The sequence below is a fragment of the Macrotis lagotis genome, chromosome X, assembly GCF_037893015.1.
Source record: "Macrotis lagotis isolate mMagLag1 chromosome X, bilby.v1.9.chrom.fasta, whole genome shotgun sequence".
In the NCBI taxonomy this organism is placed as follows: domain Eukaryota; kingdom Metazoa; phylum Chordata; class Mammalia; order Peramelemorphia; family Peramelidae; genus Macrotis; species Macrotis lagotis.
In genome coordinates this window covers 91,030,854-91,054,022 of record NC_133666.1, presented here as the reverse complement: position 1 = coordinate 91,054,022, position 23,169 = coordinate 91,030,854, and the positions used below count along the sequence as shown (strand labels likewise).

The window sequence follows — 23,169 nt, the reverse complement described above, 5'->3', positions numbered from 1 at the left end:
ATACTGAGATTCTGTAGGAATTTGAATTATATATTATGATCAAATTCAAGAATATCAAGAAAGCAACTAATGAAAAAAAGTACAAAGGAAGGTGGCCTAGCCATACCAATCTAAAATTATGTGTTAAGTATCAGTCATCAAAACTGTGGTGCATTACTGGAATAGATAATATGCAAAAGAGACAGTAATAAATGACTATAGTAATTTCCTGTTCAATAGATCCAAAGATTCCAGTTACTGGGTTAAAATATCATTCTTCAATAAAAAGAAAACTGAAAGATAGTATGAAGAAAACTAGGCATAAACCACCATCTCATAACTTATACCAAGGAAAGGGTGAAATAGTTTGAGGATTTAAACACAAAAGGTAATATTGTAAATCAATTAGGAGAACAAAAAATCATTTAACTGTAAGATCTATGGAAAAGGGGAACAGTTTATGAACAAAGAAGAGATAGGGATCATTATGAAAGAAAAACTTAATTGTGATTTTTTTCAACTCTATTAGGAAATTTACAAATAGTTATATGATATAGCAGATAGAGTGCAGGAATTGGAAATGAAATCTACTCACGGATACTTAGTAGCTTTGTGATCTAATGTAAGTTACTGATACCATTTGCTTCAGTTTCTTCATATGTAAAATGACTTTCAGAAGTAAATATCTTTATCAAGAAAACCTAAAAGGGGTTATCAAGAGTCAGACACAACTGAAAAAAAAGATTAAAGAACTGAAGTATGCCAAGTTGAACTATTTAAATTCCATTTGTCATTTTTTTTTTAATTTTTGAAGCTTTCTTTATAGATGTTTTGAAGTCATTCATTTATTCTAAGTTTGTTACTTGATTTTTCCGGTGGGATTCTTTTTTGTTCTCTCATTCTTCTGACCCTTCATCAGGTTGTTGAACTTTTTATTAGTGCATGGGGCTCTGGACTTGTGGAGAGAATATCTGGGACATGTTTGTGTTTTTTTTGTTCCTGTTGTTGCCTTCTTGTGGTTTTGAGAAGCATATTATTCCAATATATCAGGGATAGCACCAGCAAATTTTCCTTATTCTCAAATCTTTCTTATTTGAATAATTCTGATTAGCAGTCTGTGGGCCTAAGGTATGGAATTTACTCATCTGAGTTTTGGAGGTTTCAATCTAATTCAACTCCTAAGAACTCATCCCACTATCAGAGAGCTGGAAAGACTGATAGGTTCAGTATGTTGGAACTTTAGGATCACCTTAAGTTTGACGTTCTTGCTTTAGTTATTCAGTAACAGTCTCTAGGAACAATTGGGCAATGGATCTCTGAACCTGACCTGCTGATGGGAACAGGGCATCACAGATACTGCTTGTTTCTGTACATGTTCCTTGATGAGGATTCGTGTCTAAGCCCATGAAGACTTTTTGCTTTAGACTATCACTCCTGAGCACAGGTCCCTTCTTGATTATGTGATGTAGCCCTGAGTAGAAAGCAAAGAGCTTTCAATGGGACCATGACTTTTCTACTTAAACAAGGTCTGAATAGGCCTCAGGCCTGGTATATAGCTATGTATAGGGTCTCACTGAACTTCCTCTTAGAAAGGTCCACATGGTTACCTAATGATTAGAACCTTTCTCCATTGCCCCCAGACCTCTTTGTCTGACCTGACCTGTTCTCATCTGAATGAGAAAATGACTCACTCTTAATTTGTTCTTGTATTTCCTATTGACTATGCAGTCTGATGCATTTTCTATGTTTTTGAGGTTAAATTGAGGGGGCAAGGTTGTTTGTATTTTTTCCTGCTACTCTCCCATTTTAACTAGTCTTTCCTGTTCATATTCCTATAATTCCTTTATACTTCAGCAGCAGTAAAGACTGAGACGGTAATGCTGGAAGGAAGGTTAAACATCTTCAAGCAAAAAAATCAACATATTCTCAAGGTTGACTTTGAGAAATTAATAGTCCAAAAGGCCTAAAGTGTTCTGTATTTAACAATTGGCAATAGCAACAGTGGGTGAAAAAATATTGAAGCAACTTCTCTTATAGTCTTATGATTAAAAAAAAGTGATACCTCCCAGAGACAGAGTTGATAGTACCTGAACACAGACTGAAGTTCAATTTTCTTTTTTCCCTCACTTTATTTTTTGTAACTTTTTTTTCCTGTTTTGTGGGGAGGAGGAGGGATGTTATTTACTCTTACAAGACTATTTTAGCAATGTATAAATAAATAAAATTTAAAAAGGAAATAAAAATAGGTGTTTTGTTTTTAAATTCTTTTGGTAATTGCAGGTGATTTTAAGGACTTCTTCCTGCTAAATAATTGAATCTTTCTGGTAAAATTACTTTCTAAATTGGCAGATGATAAATATGACATTCTCCCAGAGGTGCTTGACAGTTTCATGGTTCGTGGTTAATACATGGACAAATCACTAGCAAGAAAAATGTAATACATGAAACTTAAAGAAGTCATAACAGAAGATGGTGGTGTGAAGACAGGATTTCCTGGAATCTCCTTCCTCAAAAAACTCCAAAAGCTGTCAAATTATGACTCTAGCCAAAATTTAGAGGGGCAGAACCCACAGAAAGACTGATAAAATTTCCCAGTCCAAGACAACTTAGAAGTTCCTCCAAAAAGGTCTGTTTCACTCGGACGGGGGCTGGAAAAAGCTGCTGCTAGCACAGTTGCAGCTGCAGCACAGTGCAGTGTAGCTGGGCAGAGTACCTAGATCCCTGGGGAAGCCTGGGTCAATAGCAGATGGGATGGCTTCCAGACCTCCTGGCCCTGGGATCACTGGGAACAGCTTGATGGGGGTGATGAAAGAACTTTGCCACACCACAGTGAGTGCGGAGTGAGCTCCAACCTCAGAGCAGTCCTACAGTGAGAACTTACAGCAAGAATCAGGGAAGCCAGTCTACACATTGAGAGCAAAGTCCACACATGATAAGGGGGTCAGGGGGGCTACAGACATCCCTCTCTTCTGACTAGGTCAGACTAGAATCTGCTAGTTTTGCCCATAACCAAATCCAGGTTGAAGTTTGGGCTTCCATACTACCATAGCTAAGCATGGACTCTCTTCACAGTTCAAGGGCAGAGGGGAGCTCCTGTGGTCATCCACATATCAACATACAGGCAATAAAGTAGTCAGAACCTCTCATAAGAACTTGGAGGAATTGGACTTTTGGCCAAGATGGCAGAGAGTAGACAGGCACAGTTGGAAGGTCTACTGATCTTTCCCCATTTATCATATGAAACAAACCTCTTAACAGAAATCTGACGCACAAAACCAAGAAAGAAAAGCCAGGAGAAAGAATATTTACATCAGGATGTGTCTTCTGCAGCTTTGGGTGAGTTTGGTTGGGTGAGTCTGGGAGCAAATGGCGGATCAGCCCTGGATCAGTCAGATTAGCAGCTGAATTGGAGCCAGGGAGTCTGAGGGCCCGAGAGATGGACCTGCTGGATCAGCAGTGGGGCTAGACCGCAGGGGCTTGAGTCAAGTAGAGAATAGAGGCACTGGTGCAGATGAGCTACAGACACCATCCCTGGGCTTCTCAGGTCTGAGAAACTCTGAGTCCATGCCTCCATTGAAGCTGAGACCCCTTCCCAGAACAAGCAATTGCAGACTACTTCTGCCTCAGGCACAGGTGTGTGAGCAGAAGAACCAGCCCAGCTGACAATAGGGAGAGGAATGACCTCACCCCAGGGTAAAGCCCACCATTGATTGAAGGCTAAAGGATTCAATAGCTTCAATCCCTCCCTTCAAAGCTAAGGGAGAAGGCCTCAATCAAGATCACAGACAAGCCAGAGAAAGCAACCAGCACCTCCTACTGGCCAGCCTGAGAAATTGCACTCAATGAGTAAAGCCTCTAAGTGATTCCAACACCAAAACCCTGTGAATCAGCTCCTCCCCAATTCAATATCTTAGCAAAATGACGAAGGGTCAGCAGAAAGGAGGATCCATAGAAAAATTCTTGAAAAGGAAAATACCCTAACTCAAAGAGACCTAGAACCTTTGAGGAGAATGTGATCTGGTCTCCAGTACACAAAGACTCCCTTAAAGAAATAAGGAAGGAGTTTAAAAATCAATTGGAAAATCTGGCAAAAGAAACCCAAGAAAAGATTAATACCTTGCACCAAGAAAAAGAATCCTTAGAAAATACAATCGGACAAATACAAAATGAGAATAAATCTCTCAGATCCTCAACTGGGCAAATGAAAAAAAAAATAATTCTCTCAAAACCTCAATTGGTCAAATGGAAAGCTCTTTCAAAAGTAGAATTGACTGATTGGAAAAGGAATTGCAAAAGGTAAATGAAGAAAACTCCTCTCTAAAAAAAAATGGAGTCTGAAGAAATTAATGACTCCATGAGACAGAAAGAGGCAGTTAAACAAAATCAAAAACTAGAAAAAATAGAAGAAAATGTAAAATACCTCATAAGCAAAACCACTGACCTCGAGAAAAGTTCAAGGAGGAGCAACCTGAAAATTATTGGACTGCCTGAACACATTGAAGAGAAAAAGAGCCTGGACTTAATATAACAGGATCTAGTGGAAAACTGCCCTGATATCATGGAACCAGAGGGTAAAGTAGTTACTGAAAGAATACATCCATCCTCTCCAGAAAAAGATCCTAAAATGAAAACACCAAGGAATGTTGTGGCCAAATACCAGAACTATTAGATAAAAGAGAAAATCCTGCAAGCAGCCAGAAGGAAACAATTTAAATATCAAGGAGCCACAGTACAGATTACACAGGAGCTGGCTGCATCAACATTAAGGGATCGAAGGGCCTGGAACAAGATATTTTGAAGAGCAAGGGAGCTTGGAATGCAGCCAAGAATCCACTATGCTGCAAACCTGAGCCTTCTCTTCTAGGGAAAAAGATGGACATTGAATGAAATGGAAGAATTCCAAAAATTACTGATGAAAAGTCCAGAGCTAAATAGAAAACTTGGACATCAAACAGGAGGTTCAAGAGACACATGAAAAGGTAAAATAAAGGGGGGGATGGTAAAAGAAAAAAAACAACTATCCATAAAATTGAAACTTGCTATATTCCATCATGGGGGAAAAGATTCTCATAAATCTTGAGAATTGTAACTCTAACAGAGAGAATATATCTAGCCATAAGTGATGGACATTCATGACCTATCTGTGAGACTGTTATCCAATGGGAAGTAACTGGCTTTAACCCCACTTGGGAGAAAGACTCTAATAACTCTCAAGAATTTTAACTCTATTAGATAGAATGTACTTAGCTAGAAGTGACAGATACTCAGAATTTCCTATGACTTAGATAGAATGATTTTTCAAAACACTACTTCCTTAAAAAGGAGGACAGGAAGGAGACAGGAGGATGGAGGGGATTGTATTGTATGGGGTAAATCTCCTTACATTAAGAGGTATAAAATACCTATGGTAATAGAGGGGAAGAAGGGAGCAGATGAGAAACACCTGAATCTTCTTCTCATCAGACTTGGCTTAAAGTCAACTTATGCATACTTAGTTAACTTAAAAAAATCTAACCTTTCAAGTATTAAAAGGTGAGAAGGGAAATGGGAATGGAGAAAATGAGGGGGAGGGGGGAAAGGGAGAACTAACAAAAGCAAGGGAAGGGAAAAGGGATAAAAGGAAAAGGGAAAGAAAGGGGAGGGGGTGATATAGGAGGGCAAACACACTGAAGGGGTTGATATTCAGAAACAAAATACTGGGGAATATGGATAAAGGGGGGAAAGAGGAAAAATACAAACAGAGGGAAGATAGCATGGAGGGCAATAAAGAATTAGTAATCATAACTTTGAATGTGAATGGAATGAACTCTCCCTTAAAATGTAAGCAAATAGCAGAGTGGATTAAAAACCAGAACCCTGCAATATGATTTCTCTCTTAACACACTCAATTTGGATCAATGTACAACATGAAAACAAAATAAAGACTGACAGATTGCTTTCCATGGGGGGGGGGTGAGGTAAGATTGGGAGAAAAATTGTAAAACTCAAATAAACTCTTTAAAAAAATAAAAATAAAATAAAAGGGGAGAGGAAGAATATTCATACCAGCTCCTCTTTGGGTGGCAAAGAATTGAAGACTGAAGGGATGTCTATCAATTGGGAAATGGTAAAAAAAAAGTTGTGTTATATGCCTGAAGAGATCATGAAAATGGGTTAAAAACATCATTTGTACAAAAATATTCTTAGCAGTTCTGTTTGTGGTAGCGATGAATTGGAAATCGAGTCAATATCCATCAATTGGGGAATGGCTGAACAAAATTATGGTAGATGTACATCATGGAACATTATTGTTCTATTAGAAACCAAGAGGTATGGGATTTCAGAGAAGCCTGGAAAGACCTGCATGAACAGATGTTGAGTGAGATAAGCAAACCCAGAACAACATTGTACACCCTAACAATAACAAGGGGTGATGATCAACCTTGATGAACTTGCTAATTCCATTAGTGCAATAATCAGGGACAATTTTAGGGTATCTTTGATGGAGAATACCATCTCTAGGCTAAGAAAATACTTTGGAGTTTAAACAAAGACCATAGATTATTACCTTCAATTAAAAAAAATTGCCTTATGTACTACATTATTTTGCTACCTCTAATATTTTATTTTTTCCTCAAGGATATGATTTTTCTTTCAACACATTCAATTTTGATCAATGTATATATTATGGAAACAATAAAGATTATTAGACTGCATTCTATGAGGAGGATGGAATGGAAGGTTGGGGAAAAATTGTAAAATTCAAAACCATACCAAAAAGATACATAGAAACTACTGCTGTATATAATTTGAAAACAAATAGAATACATATATATGTATACATATATATATACATATATATATATATATATATATATATAATTCCATTATCAAATCAAAAAAATTGTGGTACATGAATATCTTGGAATATTATTAGTCTATAATAAGCAATGAGTAGGGGTGGCTAGGTGGCACAGTAAATAGAGCACTGGCCCTGGAGTCAGGAGGATCTGAGTTTAAACCTGACCTCATACATTTAATGATTACCTAGCTGTGTGGCCTTTGGCAAGTCACTTAACCCCATTGCCTTGCAAAACCCTAAAAAAACAAAAAAAAGCAATGAGTAGGCAGATTTCTGAAAAACCTGGAAAGACTTAGATGATGCTAATTGAAGTGAGCAGAAACAAGAAAACAGTACACTTTAACAAAAATATTGTGTAATGATCAGCAGTGATGGAGATAGTCCTCCTCAGCAACACAGCAATCAAAGATAATTCTAAAAGACCTGTGATGGAAAATGTCAAACTCTTCCAGAGAAAGAACTATGAAATTTGAATACAGATGAAAGTTTACTATCTTGATATTTTTAATTTTTGGCTGTTTTTGGCTTTTCCCTGTTTTAGGTTTTCCCTTTTTGTTCTGATTCTTCTCCCACAGCATGACCAATATGGAAATATGTATTACACAATTGTATATGTATAATTTATATCAGATTTCTTATTATTGTTGGATGGGGGGAGAGACAAGTGGGAGGGAAAAAAACAACAAAAATGAATCTTGAAAATTTTCTCTACATATAATTGGAAAACCCAATAAATGCAAAATGATTTAGGAAATCTTTTTAAAAGAAAGTCATTTTGAATGAGAAAGGAAGAAATTTATCTCAGGATAAAAACATTAACCTACTCCCCCCCTCCATATACATACATCAATTCTGTCTTCGAAGAGGAGATTTCGATTTTTTTTAAAGCCAAAATTGTCCATGGGATTTTCTTGGTAAAGATTCAAAAGTGGTTTGCCATTTCTTTCTCCTGCTCATTTTACAAATGAAGAAACTGAGGAGAAACTGAGGCAATCAGGGTGAAGTGACTTGCCCACTGTCATTCATCTAGTAACTGTCTGAGGCCAGATTTGAACTCAGGAAGATAACTACTGAGATTACTCCATACCCTGGAAATATGTCCACTGAGTGACCTAGTTACTCATATGACACAAAGGTGCTTAATATATGTTTATTAATTTTTAAATAGATAATATTTCTATTTTCGCTCAAGTTTTAACAAATTTTATCCTTCCCTCTACTCTTCTGTCCCTTCTCCTCTCCCCAAAACAGTAAACAATCAGATATAGGTTATTCATGTTCAATCATATAAATGAATATTAATTAATTGATTGATTGATATTATCTTCCCATTAGAATGTAAGAGGCTAAGAACTGTATTCACGTTTTCCCTGTTTCCAAGCACTTGCCATTAGGGTCTAACAGAAAATAAACACTTCATAAATGCTTAAAAAAAAGAACTTGGAGGAATTAAAGTCCCAATGGGGAGTCCCCAAAACCCTCCAAATCCTTGTAAGTGTGGGAAATTAGACATAGGCTGAGGAAATGAACAAATAAAAGACAAAGAAGAATCTGACCATAAAAAAATTACTTTGGTTCCACGGAAGATTCAGAAGATGACAAACTTGAAGTTTCTATATCCAAAACCTCCTAGGGAAATAGAAAATGAGCTCAGGCTATGGATGAGCTCAAAAACACTTTGAGGCCCCTCTCTCCCACCATGAAAGAGGTGTGCCATTTTGTTAAGATATCTTTTTAAAATTTTTTGCAAAGCAATGGGGTTAAGTGACCTGCTCAAGGCCACACAGCTAGGTAATTATTAAGTGTCTAAGGTCAAATTTGAATTCAGGTACTCCTGATTCCAGGGCTGGTTCTCCATCCACTGCACCATCTAGCTGCCCCTTGTTAAGATATCTTAATGAAAACCATTTTAATCACTCTGGACTAAGTATTCTCTAGCCATTTATAACAATTTGGGGGTTAGTCTGGAGATGCTCATGTAAATCTCTTTTCCTGGTATTTTCCAGGAAGAACACAAGAAAAGAATGCATGCAAATAGCTTGATTTCAAGCCCAATTTCTTGGGATTCTTTAGTGGGGAAATATCTCAGAGATTCCTGGGAAGATTGGCCCAGGTTTGGAACCAAGAGTGATTAAAATGTTCTGGAAGTAGAACCATGGTAAATGGGTGATTTCCAGGGTGGCATAGACAGCCAGAACCTCTGTGGACTGGCCGAAAAGTCCTCCATGTGGGAGAGCTATCCTAAAGGAGAGACCAGAGGATGTAAGGGTGCCCCAAGGAGGGGGATTTGGTTTCCATCTCCAGGAATTTCCCCAAAATCTTAAAGGGTGAAGGCTGCCTCCAGGGTTGGGGGGCAAGAGAGCCTCGTGGCTGCTAGCTGGAAGCCAAGGAAGCCGGAAAGAAGGAAGGTTATTGGATCTAGTTCTGTGTGAGTGAGTTTGAATGTTCCCAAGGGAGTTTGCGTGTGTGTGTGTGTGTGTGTGTGTGTGTGTGTGTGTGTGTGTGTGTGTTCTATACCCTGTCTTGTGTAAGTGTCTGTTTTAGGCATTTCTGGGTCTGAGGACCCAGCTTAAGTTTGTTTGTTTGTTTGTTTGTTTTAGTTTTTGCAAGGCAATGGGGTTAAGTGGCTTGCCCAATGCCACACAGCTAGGTAATTATTAAATGTCTGAGGCTGCATTTGAACTCAGGTTCTACTGACTTGACTCCAGGACCAGGACTCTATCCACTGAGCCACCTTGCTGCCCTGCTGCCTTAACTGTTAAAAGAGGGATAGCTGGGAGTTGGGCCAAGGAGTTTCAGAAGGCGGGGGGAGAAGGAAGTATTGTACAGTGGCCCCCATGTGAAAATCAGCCCTTCCCTCACTGAGCCAGTGGTAGCTGTGCTAGATTTGTAGAGTTGAGGGAAGGAGGGGGATTCTTAAAGATAAAATGCTGTGGTTTGGGGAGATTTTAAAAGAGTTTAAGAGAAGAAAGAACCTTTAAGGGAATGACTGAGAATTTCTAGGACGGAAGATTTTTTTTAATATACTTATGAGTGTCTGGGAAAGATTCCATGCTTTCTCCCCGGGTGGGGGAAGGGGGTGGTCAGTTCACACACAGTGGTCTTGATCCCATCCACCATCTTGTTAATACTTGAACCCTAGACTGAGTCTACCTAAGTGTCCCACCCACCTGTGGAGGGAGGGTGGAGATAGATAGAAGAGCTCAAGTTCTTAAGGCTTAAAGGGAAAGAGACCCCTCCAGAGGTAATGAATATCTGCTGGCCATGTGGCCTGAGTGATTGACTCTCATTTTTTTTTTAAAGTTTCTGAACTAGACTTTTGGTAAGCATGCTGGTTTTAAAAGAGAGATACTAGTGTAACATTCTAACAAAATTTGTACAGAATGGGAGGAATTAAATAACCTAGGTTTTTAAATTAGTTTGGGATTAAACTATTTTAATAGCATTGTAGCAATTTCAAGGAGTTATGTGGTTTGGGATTTTAAACTCTACTGTAACACATTTGGGTTAAAGAAAAGTGGTGTTGTGTTACTAAGAAAACAAGTACCTTGGTTATCAGGGATGTTTACTGATTTCTTTTGGGAAAAAGCTCCAATTGGTTTTACTGTTAAGCCTAGTAATGCTAATAATTGTATTTTATTTTGGATAGAGCTTTTGGAATGTGAGTGCTGGATTCTCTGTATAAGGTACTCTAAAGTTTTTTTTTTTTTTTTATCAAACTAAACTGTTGGGAAGTTTAGTTGTAATTGCATCGGGCTTTTAAATGTATCATGTATGAAACTGGATTCTAAGAATCTGGGTAAAGAGACAAAAGTGTAAAGATCATGGATTACTCATTTTGCTCTTGTTCTGAGGGAAATGAGATGTTTAAGACTCTTATGATTGATGTATATTAAAAATGTATTTTTAATTTTAAAGAAGTAAAAAATGTGGACTTCTCTCTGTATCTACAGATGGCTGATAGGGGGCTCTGAACAAATTGCAATTGTGGGCCCTATTGTAAGGTAACTTATTGATAATTAAGATGTATCTATCAGTTATGTGAAATTCTTTTGCAACTGAAAAGAAATTATATTTGCAATATTTAAGTTATCTATTGTGAATATGTTATTTAAATACCATATTGTTAAAGCCTGGGATTAATGTGTTTGCTTTGAAGGGCAATAAAGAAAATATGAAAAAGTATGACCCTTTCTGGTATAGATCTGTGAGTTCATGAATAATGTGATTATGGAAGGATTGCTTTGTACAATCTAGTAATTTGTGTGTTGCTCTGTTACTCTTATTGCTGTTGTGTTATATTGAAATTAAAAACGCATATTAGAAATTTAAAGCTACCTAAGGTGTTCTAATGCTTTTAAAGAATTCTGAAAAAATATTTTGTATCCTAGGGGAAAGCTAGGTGGTGCAGAGGATAGAGCATTAGGCCCTGAGTTCAAATCAGTCCTCAGATACTTATTGATTGCTTAGCTGTGTGACCTTGGACAAATAAATTAACCCAATTGCCTTGACACAAATAAACATTTGTATGTTGAAGACGGCTAGAAGATAAACAAGTTTATGTATAGAAGTTTCTAGTTTTGTATATGAATTGGGAAAATTTTAGATATATATTCCAAAGCAGTAGTTGTTTTCTGTGAAGTAAAAGCACTATGTAATATGGGAAAGATACACAGAAGATAATTTGAGATTACTCTGTGCAATCTCCTGGACAAAGGAGGCATTTATTTTTTGTAAGATACAACAGGCTAGATGCAGGTTTCTCTAACCAAGGGGAATCTTATATGCCATCTTTATATAGAGATGGAAAGGATATTATTTCAGACAAAGGAATAGCTCTAGTAGGAAATCCCATTCAAAGTAACCTCAGACAATGTAAAATACCTGAGATAGACTCCCAAGACTGGCAAGGCAGACTCAGAAATTTTTTGAAAAAAAATTACAAAACACTTCTCACACAAATTAAATATTATTTAAATAACTGAGCAAACATAAACTGCTCATGGATAGGTCAAACTAATATAATAAAAATGGCAAGTCTACCAAAAGTAAACTACCTGTTTAGTGCCCTACCAAACAAAATTCCAAAAATTACTTTAATGAGTCAAAAAAATTTTATAAGTAAATTCATATGGATAAATAAAAAGTCAAGAATTTCCAGGTATTCAGTGAAAAAAAATGCAAGAGAAGGTGACTTAGCCCTACCTGATCTAAAACTATATTATAAAGCATCAGTCGGGGTGGCTAGGTGTCACAGTGGATAGAGCACAGGCCCTGGAGTCAGGAGTTTCTGAGTTCAAAATCTGAACTCAGACACTTTATAATTAACTAGCTGTGCAGCCTTGTGCAAGCCACTTAACCCCGTTTCCCTTGCAAAAACCTTAAAAAAACAATAAAGCATTAGTCATCAAATCTGTCTGGTATTGGCTAAGAAATAGAGTGGTGAACCAGTAGAATAGACTAGGTGCAAGAGTGGGAAACAATTATAGCAGTTTGCTGCTTGATAAACCCAAAGAGTCCAGATATTGGGGTAAAAGCTCTCTCTTCAATAAAAACTGCTGGGAAAATTGGAAGTTAGTATGGAAGAAACTTAGATTAGACCAACACCTCACACCCTATACCAAAATAAGATCCAAATGGATGCAGGATTTAGATGTAAAAAACAATGTTATAAGCAAACTAGAAGAACAAGGAGTAGTTTACCTGTCAGATCTATGGAAAGGGAAGCAGTTTATGACTAAGGAAGAGATGGAGAACATCAGTAAATACAATCTAGATGATTTTGATTACATTACATTAAAAAGCTTTTGCACAGACAAAGCCACTGTAAACAAGATCTAAAGAAATGTAGTAAACTGGGAAACAATTCTGAAAATTGTTTCTGATAAAGAACTCATTTTAACATATACAGAGAACCGGGTCAAATTTTTTTAAAAAGCCATTCCCCAATTGACAAATGGCCAAAGGATATGCAAAGGCAAATTACAGATGAGGAGATGAAAGCAATCCATTGTCATATGAAAAATTTCTCAAAATAATTACCTATTAGAGAAATACAAATTAAAGCTTCTCTGAGGTACCACCTCACACCTCTCAGACTGGCCAATATGACCAGAAAGGGTAATGATCATTCTTGGAAGGGTTGGGGGTAATCTAGGACAGTATTACATTTTTGTTGGAGCTATGAACTCATACAACCTTTCTGGAGAGCAATTTGGAATTACACCCAAAGGGAAACAAAAATGTGCATATCCTTTGTTCCAGCAATACCACTACGGGTTCTATACCCTGAAGAGATGATGAAAAACAGTAAAAGCATCACTTGTACAAAAATATTCATAGCAGCCCTGTTTGTGGTGGCAATGAATTGGAAATCAAGTAAATGTCTTTCAATTGGGGAATGGCTTAGCAAACTATGGTATATGTATGTCATCGATCACTATTGTTCTATTAGAAACCAGGTGTGATGGGAATTCTGGGAAGCCTGGAGGGATTTGTATGAACTGAGGCTGAGTGAGATGAGCAGAACCAGAAAAACACTATATACCCTAACAGCAACATGGGGGAGATGATCAAACTTGATGGACTCGCTCATTCCATCAGTGCAACAATCAGGGACAATTTGGGGCTGTCTGCAATGGAGAATACCATCTGTAACCAGAGAAAGAATTGTGGAGTTTGAACAAAGACCAAGGACTATTACCTTTAATATAGAAAAATAAAAACTGATATCTTATTGTCTGATCTTGCTATCTCTTCTACTTTCTGTTTCTTCCTTAAAGATATGATTTCTTTCTCGTCACATTCAATTTGGATCAATGTATACCATGAAAACAATATAAAGACTGACAAATTTCCTTCTGTCGGTGGTGGGTTGAGGGAAGTAAGATTAGGGGAAAAATTGTAAGACTAAAAATAAATAAAATCTTTAAGTGAAAAAAAGAAAGAAAGGACTAGAAGGATCTAAAGTTATAATTTGCTTTAATTTAGTTTTTACTTTAATATTTCTGCTCCTGAATATACACTTTATCAGTAGAGTGTATTTGGATGAATGATGGATGTTCAATGATATGCAAAACTTATATTCATGTAATAGATTTTAAAAAAAATACTAGAAATGAAGTTGGCAGTGGCATGTCTTTAGAAAAGGTACACATGTCAATGACATGAGCAACCATAGAGATGCTTAAATATATGCTGCAGCCACTCCCTTCTCAACTACGTATAAGTTTGCCAGTAATTGAGACAGTAACATGTATACTGGCAAATAATTTTGTGGAAAAATCCAGTTCTGTGAATGGGGATTTTATAGTACTCTATAATTTTGTAGCATTAGGGGGACCCTGATAAAAGGGAGAAATAGAGGAACAATGCCCCCCAAAATACAATAGGTCTTTTAGTGATGCTTCATTTCTGTAGTGAATAATCAAATACCAGAAAAATTTTTTGCTAGAAAATCATCAAAAAAGCTCCCCTAACACTATATGCCTGTTTCACTAACTCGTCTTAATTTTGTTTATTGAGTTTTAAGGTGTTTTTTATAATTAAGTAAGTCAAATTATTTAGTATTCAGGTAATATACAAATTTGAGAATGTTTATGTTATGTAGCAATTTAGAAACAAAAAAGTTTTTTTTTTCACTGTTACCTAAATTCTTATTATAGTGGCACAAATTGTGCTTCTATCGTTAAGAGACTCTAGGTCCCCCCCATTTTCAGGGGTTTTCATGATTTGACTGCTGAGATTTTACTCCTAGCTGAAACTTGGAGTAATACTTCTTTGAGTGAATGTGCTTTTGTTTTTAACATTAGGAGTGGGGTAGAAATCTTTATCTCCCAAGATGAGTGCAAAAAAAAAAATTGATGATTTTAGATGCTTTAAATTACTGAGCAAAATTTTAGGTTACTATTTTGCAGTTTATTAGTTTTGCAAAGGACTTGGGGCAGGGAAGAGAAATGCAGGAAAGATTCCTAATAAGAATGACAGTATTTAATGTAGAAATTTGGTTTTACTAATTGCAAAGGTATCTTAATTTTTTTTAAATTATGAATTTATTGCATTGTCATATTAGCAAAAAAAAGTGAAGCTGGGTTTAGTCATATAATCTGATGTCAAAAGTCAGCTTTTTATAAAACCTACCAGTAGTCCTTTTTTGATTTTTTTAAAAAAATATTTATTTATTTTGAATTTTACAATTTTCCCCCTAATCTTGCTTCTCTCCCCCCATTCCCCACAGAAGGCAGCCTGTTAGTCTTTACATTTAAACCTATTTGTTTTCATCAATATGCACATGTATATTTTTAAGTTACAAAATTTCCTTCCACCCTCCTTTCCCACCCCCTTTCCCGCAGTGGTGAACAATCAATTAGCATTGTACATACATATTTTGATACACATTATAAACATTAGTAATTTTCAGTATGGAGAATTAGGATTAAGGGAAAGACATACATAGGAGATAATTTTTATAAAATGTTCATCATATTCTGAAGGGTTGGCATTTTTTTGTGTATTTTGTTTTGTTTTATTTTTCATCCTTGGATGGGAATAATATAGTCAATGGCCAGTCTAATACAGGTGCCCTAGCTCTCTGGACTGCTGAGAAGAACTGGTTCTATCAAGGTTGTTCATCTCACAATGTTGTTGTTGATGTGTACATTGTTCTCTTGGTTTTACTCCTTTCACTCAGCATCAGATCCCTTAAGTCCTTCCATGCTTCTCTAGAGTCTGGCCATTTATGGTTTCTTATAGAAACATAGTATTCCATAGTATTCATGTACCATAACTTGTTTAGCCATTCCCCAATTGATGGGCATCCCCTCAATTTCCAATTCTTTACCAATACAAAAAAGAATATTTTGGAGTATTTAGGACTTTTTCCTTTTTCCATTTTTAATTATATTCAATGGTAGTTTCTAAAAATCATTTTTTGCAAGGTTTTTGAGTTTCATGATTTTTTCTCCCTCCCCTCTCCTGTCAACAGAAAGCAATCTGATATAGGTTTTACATTTACATCCATGATAAGCATAGAAAGAAACTGAATTTGTTATAAGAGAAGAATCAGACCCAAAAGAAAGAAAGAAAACTTCAGAAATATGAAAATTATATAATAATTAAGACATTTTTAAAAACTAAAGATAGGGGCAGCTAGGTGGCACAGTGGATAGAACTCCATCCCTGGAGTTAGGAGCTAGAATTCAGTTGAGTTCAAATCCAGCCTCAGATCTGATCATGTGACCTTGGTCAAGTCACTTAACCCCACTGTCTTGAAAGAAATCAAATGAAAATTGAGGATAATATGCTTTGGTCTTTCTTTATAATCCTAAGTTCCTTCTCTGAATATAAATGGTATTCTCCATCATAGATTCCATACAATTGTCCCTGATTATTTTACTGATGGAATGAGCAAGTAAAACCATGGTTCCTCATCAACCCATGTTTGATTAATGTGTATAATGTTCTTCTGGTTCTGCTCATCTCACTCTGCATCAATTCATGCAAATCTTTCCAGGCTTTTCTGAAATTCTGTCCCTCATTATTTCTTATGGAACAACAATATTCCATTACATAAATATTCCACAATTTGTTCAGTAATTCCCAATTGTTGGGCATTCCCTCAATTTCCAATTTTATGCCATTACAAACAGAACTATGAATATTTTTTACATGTGGAATTTTTACCCTTTTTCATGTTCTCTTCAGGATACAAACCCAGTAGTGGTATCGCTGGATCAAATTATATGTTCATTTTTACATTGCTCTCCAGAAAGTTGGCATCACTTCACAGCTCCTCCAATAATGCATTAGTGTCCCAGATTTCCAATATCACCTCCAACATTGCATTGATCATTATCCTTTCTGGTCCTATTGGCCAATCTGAGAGTTATGTGGTGGTACCTCAGAGATACTTTAGTTTGCATTTGGAGTGGTTTGCAGCAATTTTTCATGTGACTATAGATAACTTTGATTTTCTTGTTCAAGAATTGCCTTTGCATATCCTTTGACCATTTGTCAATTGGGAAATGACTTTTTTTATAAATTTGACTCAGTTCTCTATACATCTTAGAAATAGGTCCTTTGTCAGAAACACTTGTTGTACAGGTTGAGAAACAAATATTTTAGCTGAAAATAGATTCCTCTATAAAAAAGTAACAAAAACAAAAACATAGATCACAGATCATACTTCCTTGGAGAGTTAACTAACATTCTTTTCCTTTAAACAGAAATTGAGATAATTATGACAGATAATAATATGCTAATGATGTAAAAACTCTATCACACTTTTTTAAATATCTCCTTAAGCATTATACACTAATGAGAAAGGGAATGAAGGAAGGGATCATTAATCTAGCAAAATGTGGGTTAAGGTAAGAGATCATAGATGACAAATAGGTGTAAGAAAGAAGTCACATAATTGCAAACCAACTTAGTGTCCTAGTGCTTAGAGTATACTGATTCTTAAATTTTATGTTCCACCATAACTGTTCACTTTGTTACTTTGAATAAATCATTTAAGCTGTATCAACCTAGGATTTTTTTTAATTTAAAAATGAAGTCAATATGTTTAATAAAACTTGGTACACCAAATCCCAGTACAAACATCAATTAACATGTCCCCATAATATAGTCCATTTATAAAAATTTGCTCTGTAATCGTCTATATGACCCATGCCAATCATTAAACAAAAAACAAAAACCATGGTGACAGTGGTCAGTAAAGAAGTAAAGGAACTGGATGAGGAGAAGGCAGGGAGGAAATGGAGAAATGTGAAGACTATAAACCAGTCTATATTAAAAGTTCTAAAAGAGTCAGCTAATAATATTATCAAAATGATACAAATACAAGATTAAATAAAAATGCTGATAAAGCAAGTAATGTTGCCAAAGGCATTGGGCAAGCCCAAGGGAAAAGACAAGATGGCTGCCCTTCTTTCAGCCATCCAAGATGGTCAGCCTTGGTAATGCTCTCCTCTTTTTCCCTTCTTCTATAAAACATCGAAGGTATTTTTGTTTTTCGATAGTAAACCTGATGAAATAAGTCCACAGAAAAGTCACTGATGGAAGAACTGACCTTGGCTTCTTGGAATAGTAAACCAAATGATTGTCTTCTGCTTATGTTCTGCTTAGCTTTGAGACTTCGGGTAGCAGACACACCCCCAAGAATGGTTTGAGTAATCCAGTCCACTTGCTGCTCTTTTTGGCCACTGAGTTGTAAAGAATGGAAGCTTTCTTCTTGAAGGTGGATGGAGACTCATCCCTCAGGGATTCATCAACTGCCTCTAAATCTGTATTATAGGAGTAGCTGCTCATTTCTAATATCACAGGTGAGTGGTAAACTTTCAGTTGACATCTGACCTTTGGCCATATCTCCAACTTCATTTTGGAAATGAATTTATTTTTACCTTTGTTAAGTAGGAAAGGGTTCAGGCCCCTGCTCAGGGATTTTTTCTCTTTCTTGTTCAACAGAGGGTCATGGGAAGATAAGTACCTGATGCCAACAGAGGGTCATGGGAAGATAAATACCTGATGCCAACTCTATTGCTTTTCTGCTTTTCCCAAAAACTGTCTGAAAATCTGTAGGATGACTTTAGCTTGTCTTGCTTGGTGAGGAAAAGGTCTTCAGTTTAGTTGACAACTATTCTTGGTCACTGGCCTTCTTCTTTTTCTTGACCTTTAGCCCATTGCCATTTTGGTGTCTACCCCTTGCTTTCTAAATTCCCTTATTTACATCCTCGTTGTTCTCATGGATTGACCCTTTTTGTCATTTGCAAAGTTGCAACATCACTTTTCCCTTTTTCCAGAACACTTGATCCATTGCTTCCATTTCTGCTTCCTTCCAGGATCTCCTGACACCAAGCTACTACATTTTTCACATTTTTCTCAGAATCTCTACCAGCTATTGCTGCTTCTCTGAATCATCACTAAAGCTCAGCGAGCCTTATCCTATGGTCTAGTTCCATTGTATACATGTTCTCAATGGCAGACTTGATAGAATATACCTGTTCATTCCTTTCTGCAATAGATATTCTTTTTATTAGAGTTCAGTTCCTAGGGCAGCTTGATGATCTTCAAAGGGTCCATGAATAGACTGGAGTGCATCTCCATTAACATATGGATGTTGTCAGCTAGGAACCTCTCAAGAGTAGGTTAGCCTGAACAGTTTTCTGGATTTTCAACTTCTTATGTCCTCTTCTCCAGGTCTAACTCAGTAACCTTACTCAACAGAGTGATGCTTTCTTAGAAGTTCTACTCCCAGGACAGGATCTCAGCCACCTCCAGCTTGGGTGACACCACCAGTGTTCAGGAAGGATTAAGTTTGAGGGAGTTCTGTGCCAGTCACCATCTCATTCATACTAATTAATGGGATGTTGATATTGATGTCCAGAATGGGAAGTTGGCAGGGGAAATCTTCTTCTGTATATGGGAGACTGACCTTTGCTTCCTACCTTGAAAGACTGAAGAGTTCCTGTCCTCTGGGACCAGAATCCATATCATATATTTCCATACTACCTGGAAGTCCTCTGAGTCAAGGCATGATCTACTTTTCATTAGCCTCCTTAGTCAGTTCCCCTCATGGAAGATCTTCCTCATCTTTCTCTAGCAGGCCTTTGGAATCCCTGTGAAATGAATAAGACTGTGGAACAGCAATTGCCTGGTCCTGAATCTCAGTTTCACCTTTAGATGGGCAAGGCCTAACCTGGTACTCTCGTTGGCCATCCTGAATCTCCAAGAACTCTTACTCCATTGGACCTAATGATTCACCTGGCTATGACAGATGTCTACAGTTATCCTGACTCTGGGCTGACCTTGATGATGGGAGCAGTGGACTGGTTGACTCAAGTTTGGCTCAGGGAGCTTGTCCTAGTACTCTTCCATTTCCTCCAAGTCAGCCTTCATCTTCTCCTCCAAGGAGGTAACTCCATGTGTTCAGGTTCATCAACAGTTAAGGAAAGACTGAGAGCCAAGCCATCCGCATCAGGAGAGCCAAGCCATGTGCATCAGGAATTGCTATGGGCTGGAGAACATTCTCCATGTAACATCTCCCAAAGGAACTCAGAAAGGACTGAAATGAATATCTTGAAAGATTCTCTGGAAACAAGCCTTGATGAAGATTGGATGTTTCTTTCTCTAATTTGAAGATTCTTTTCTATGTGATCTGGAACTTCATCTTTGTGAGATGGCAGGGGACAGAGATGGGGAAGAAAAAGAAAGTCTATAAGGGTGAGATCTAGGTATTGCAGGGTCAGTGTAAGCTGGTGGCTTGAGTGTCTCCTCCAATTTCTGGATCACCTTAATTCTGAGCCCTCAGGTGAGTTACAAGGGGATATGGAGAATCGGTTCACAGCCTGGCTTTAGGACCTAGAAGGGCTGGGTGAGAGGTGGGGGTTTCTGGTGAATAAGAACTGAACCAGGGGAGGGGATGCTGTTGACTACTCTATGGGCTGCACCTGGAGACTTTTTCATCCGTCTTCACGAGCTGTTCATTAGCCTGTAACCTTTCCACAAGTTGGGTTCTCCTCTGAAATTCCAGGGTCTGCTGCAAGATAGATAACTCCTGTTGTTGCAGCAGCATCTACAACAGGTGAGAGAGAAGCTGAAGTTGATGTTGGGGGGAGCTTTGAGTTAGAGATACATCAGGTACCATGGAGGGGGAGCCCACTCCATCATCTCAACAAAATGGAGCATGTGTTTACTGGGATCATTACCAGTTGTCCTGACTGAGGGTCCATGACAAACTGATAAGCAGAGCAGGAATCAGACCACCGTAGCAGGGAGAAAGGAATAGAATGTCCCATGGTGGGGAAGGAGGTGAAGATATGCCCTGGAGCAGGGCAGAGAAGTGGTGTTTAAGCCATAGATATGAACTACTAACTACAAGGAAGTCTACCATTCCAGGGTAACTAGGGGTATGGAGCAAGGTAGGTTGCTGAGACAGCAGGTCAATGCCTAGAACCAGTCAGGGCTGACCCTGTCACCACAAGTTCAAGATTGAGGCCATTTGTGACACAACAAGTGGGATGGGTCAGAGTCAGTTCCTTACTTTCTCCCAGCAGCTTCTGTTGCTCCAGATCCAGGTGCCCTTCCCCCAGGAGGTGTTCTTCCCTTTATGGACTAAATTATCTCTATAATCCTAATCTTAGCAACATTGATGTTTGTTCATGGATAAAGAACGAATATGGTCAGCCAGACTGGGCCCAGATGGCTGTGACTTGTCCTTTTGTTGGGGCACTGCACCTGTGAAGCCCATATATAACTGCTTTACTTCCACCTCTCCCTGAGAGTTAATATTCTCTTGCTCCAAAGAGTACTTTCTAACCTCTTAGGGTCCTACTCTAGCTGCTTGCCACTTTGATGGGAGAGAAGCTTCTGGGCTTTAGTATTGCCTAATTGAGAAGGACCCCTTTTCATGAAGCCCAACCTGCCAAAAGGGTTCTTTTTGTCACTGCCTGGTCAGGCAAAGACCTACTTGGTGGAGTTGCTTCTGTATTTGATGAAGTTCTGCCTGGACCTCTCACCAGTGAAATTCATTGCATAACATTGGGGTCTAAATAGCCCTTCTTGATCACCTCCTCCCCAACCTGACTCATGTGGTTGTATTGCCATCTAAATGGTGGCAAATTTACCTAGGTCAGAAGATTTCTATTCCTGGTCAGTGGGCAGAAAGGAGCTATCTGGTTTCCAGGGGGTGCTGCCAGAAAAGAGTGCCAGGGTGCCCTAGATCTTGGCCACCTCCTTGGCAGCAATGCTGGAGAAGCATTCCACTCACATATCTGGTTCTCCAACTCAGGTTTCAGTCTTTGGGGGATAGGCAGTTCCTTCTCTCTGAGGACCCTAGCCCAGTCCACCTCCAGAAGGACTCAAATGTCACATGCCACTTGGCCTGGATGACTGAGTTCTTCTCCCTCATCACCTCTGCTGTTCTGGCATTGCCTGGACAAGGGAAGTCCTGGGACAGTAGGGTACAAGAGAGTTCAATCAGGTCCTCCTCCAATGGGAGCTGTAGCACCTCCACTTTGCTCACCTCTTTTTCCTTAGCTAGCATTTGTGTCCTGGGACTCGGAAGAATTTTAAATGGGACCCATTCTTTCATCACAGGCCTCAACTGAAGGTCTAAAAGGGGGAATCTTGATTTTGTGCTCCTGGCCCTGCTCTTTGACTGGGGGAAAGATAGTGTAACTATGGAATGGATGGGGTGGGGATTGAATGCCACTGTAGAAGAAGAATATGCTAGTCTCACCCCTTTTCCTTCTGTCCACGTGACTGTGGACCACAGGCCTCCTGTCCAAATCATGCTGGGAAGATTCTTATTATAACCATCATACTCTGTATCCAGAACATTTCTCCTCCATCATTGCACTTGTGCAGGGAAGATATCCATAGGGGCTTTGGATTTGGGGTATCCACTTCCTACACTCCTGTGACTCATATGCTCAGTCAGGAATGAGAACTGGTCACCTATCTTTAACCACTTACTCCAGCCCACTTAATCTCTGCTCCCTGTCAGGCTAGGTGTCCTCAGTCAGGTCCACAATGATTGATGACCTTTATTCCTTCTCAGTCTTGCAGTCTTACTTGTTGAAAGGTTGTGGCAGGTCCCCCGCTACATGCCCATCTTTTGTTGTGCTTCTTGGTATTCCCTTCCTAGGAACTTTTGGGCAGGTGATTAAGCTTCTTGTTCACAAGCAGGGAAGCTGATGATTGACTGACTGGTGTCCTGGACACAAGATTCAGGGTATAAAAGGCCACCTTGCATGGTAGATAGAAACCATCTTTCTAAGCCTCAGAGATCTGGCTGCCCCTGCTTGACCAGAAGAATATTTATGCTATTATGGGCCTCCAGATGGATGAAGGAAGATTATTAGGCAGATAGGAAAAGTTTTTCTGTCTCCTCCATTCTTCAAGTTTTACAAAGGTAAATGTTTCACCCATATTTTAGGTACTACAAAAAAGTATCCACAAAACTTTCCTCAGTTATTTTCTTTAATAAAGTCATGGGACTGGAGTGATCATGTCAATTAATGTATAGGTTCTTTGATCTTCTGGTTGCCAAAGAAAACAAAGAAATCCCTTGTGATCTTGGACAGGGAGAAGAGAAATAAAATGATAAGTAATCAGGCATCAAAATGTATAGCAATACAAAGAAAGGACAACTGAGAAGGAGAGTGAGAAGTGTGTGTATGTCACAGAAATATGTAACTAATTTGGATTTGTCTTTGAAGTCTTGGAGACCTGAGTTCAAAAGCTCACTTTATTTTGCTTAGCATCATTTGATACTGGGTATTTCATTTAGAACAGGAAAACCTGTACAACTTTGGCTATAATTAAATGCAATTGGACTCAGTGGTCCC

General features: G+C 38.2%; 3 pseudogenes; all 3 read right to left on the bottom strand.

The window, feature by feature from the left end:
* Positions 1 to 2,612: 2,612 nt before the first annotated feature.
* LOC141498756 (trinucleotide repeat-containing gene 18 protein-like) lies at positions 2,613 to 18,739 on the bottom strand (annotated as a pseudogene).
* Positions 18,740 to 18,741: 2 nt separating this feature from the next.
* LOC141498755 (trinucleotide repeat-containing gene 18 protein-like) lies at positions 18,742 to 20,616 on the bottom strand (annotated as a pseudogene).
* A 144-nt stretch (positions 20,617 to 20,760) lies between these two features.
* On the bottom strand, positions 20,761 to 22,750 carry LOC141498754 (trinucleotide repeat-containing gene 18 protein-like; annotated as a pseudogene).
* Positions 22,751 to 23,169: the final 419 nt, after the last annotated feature.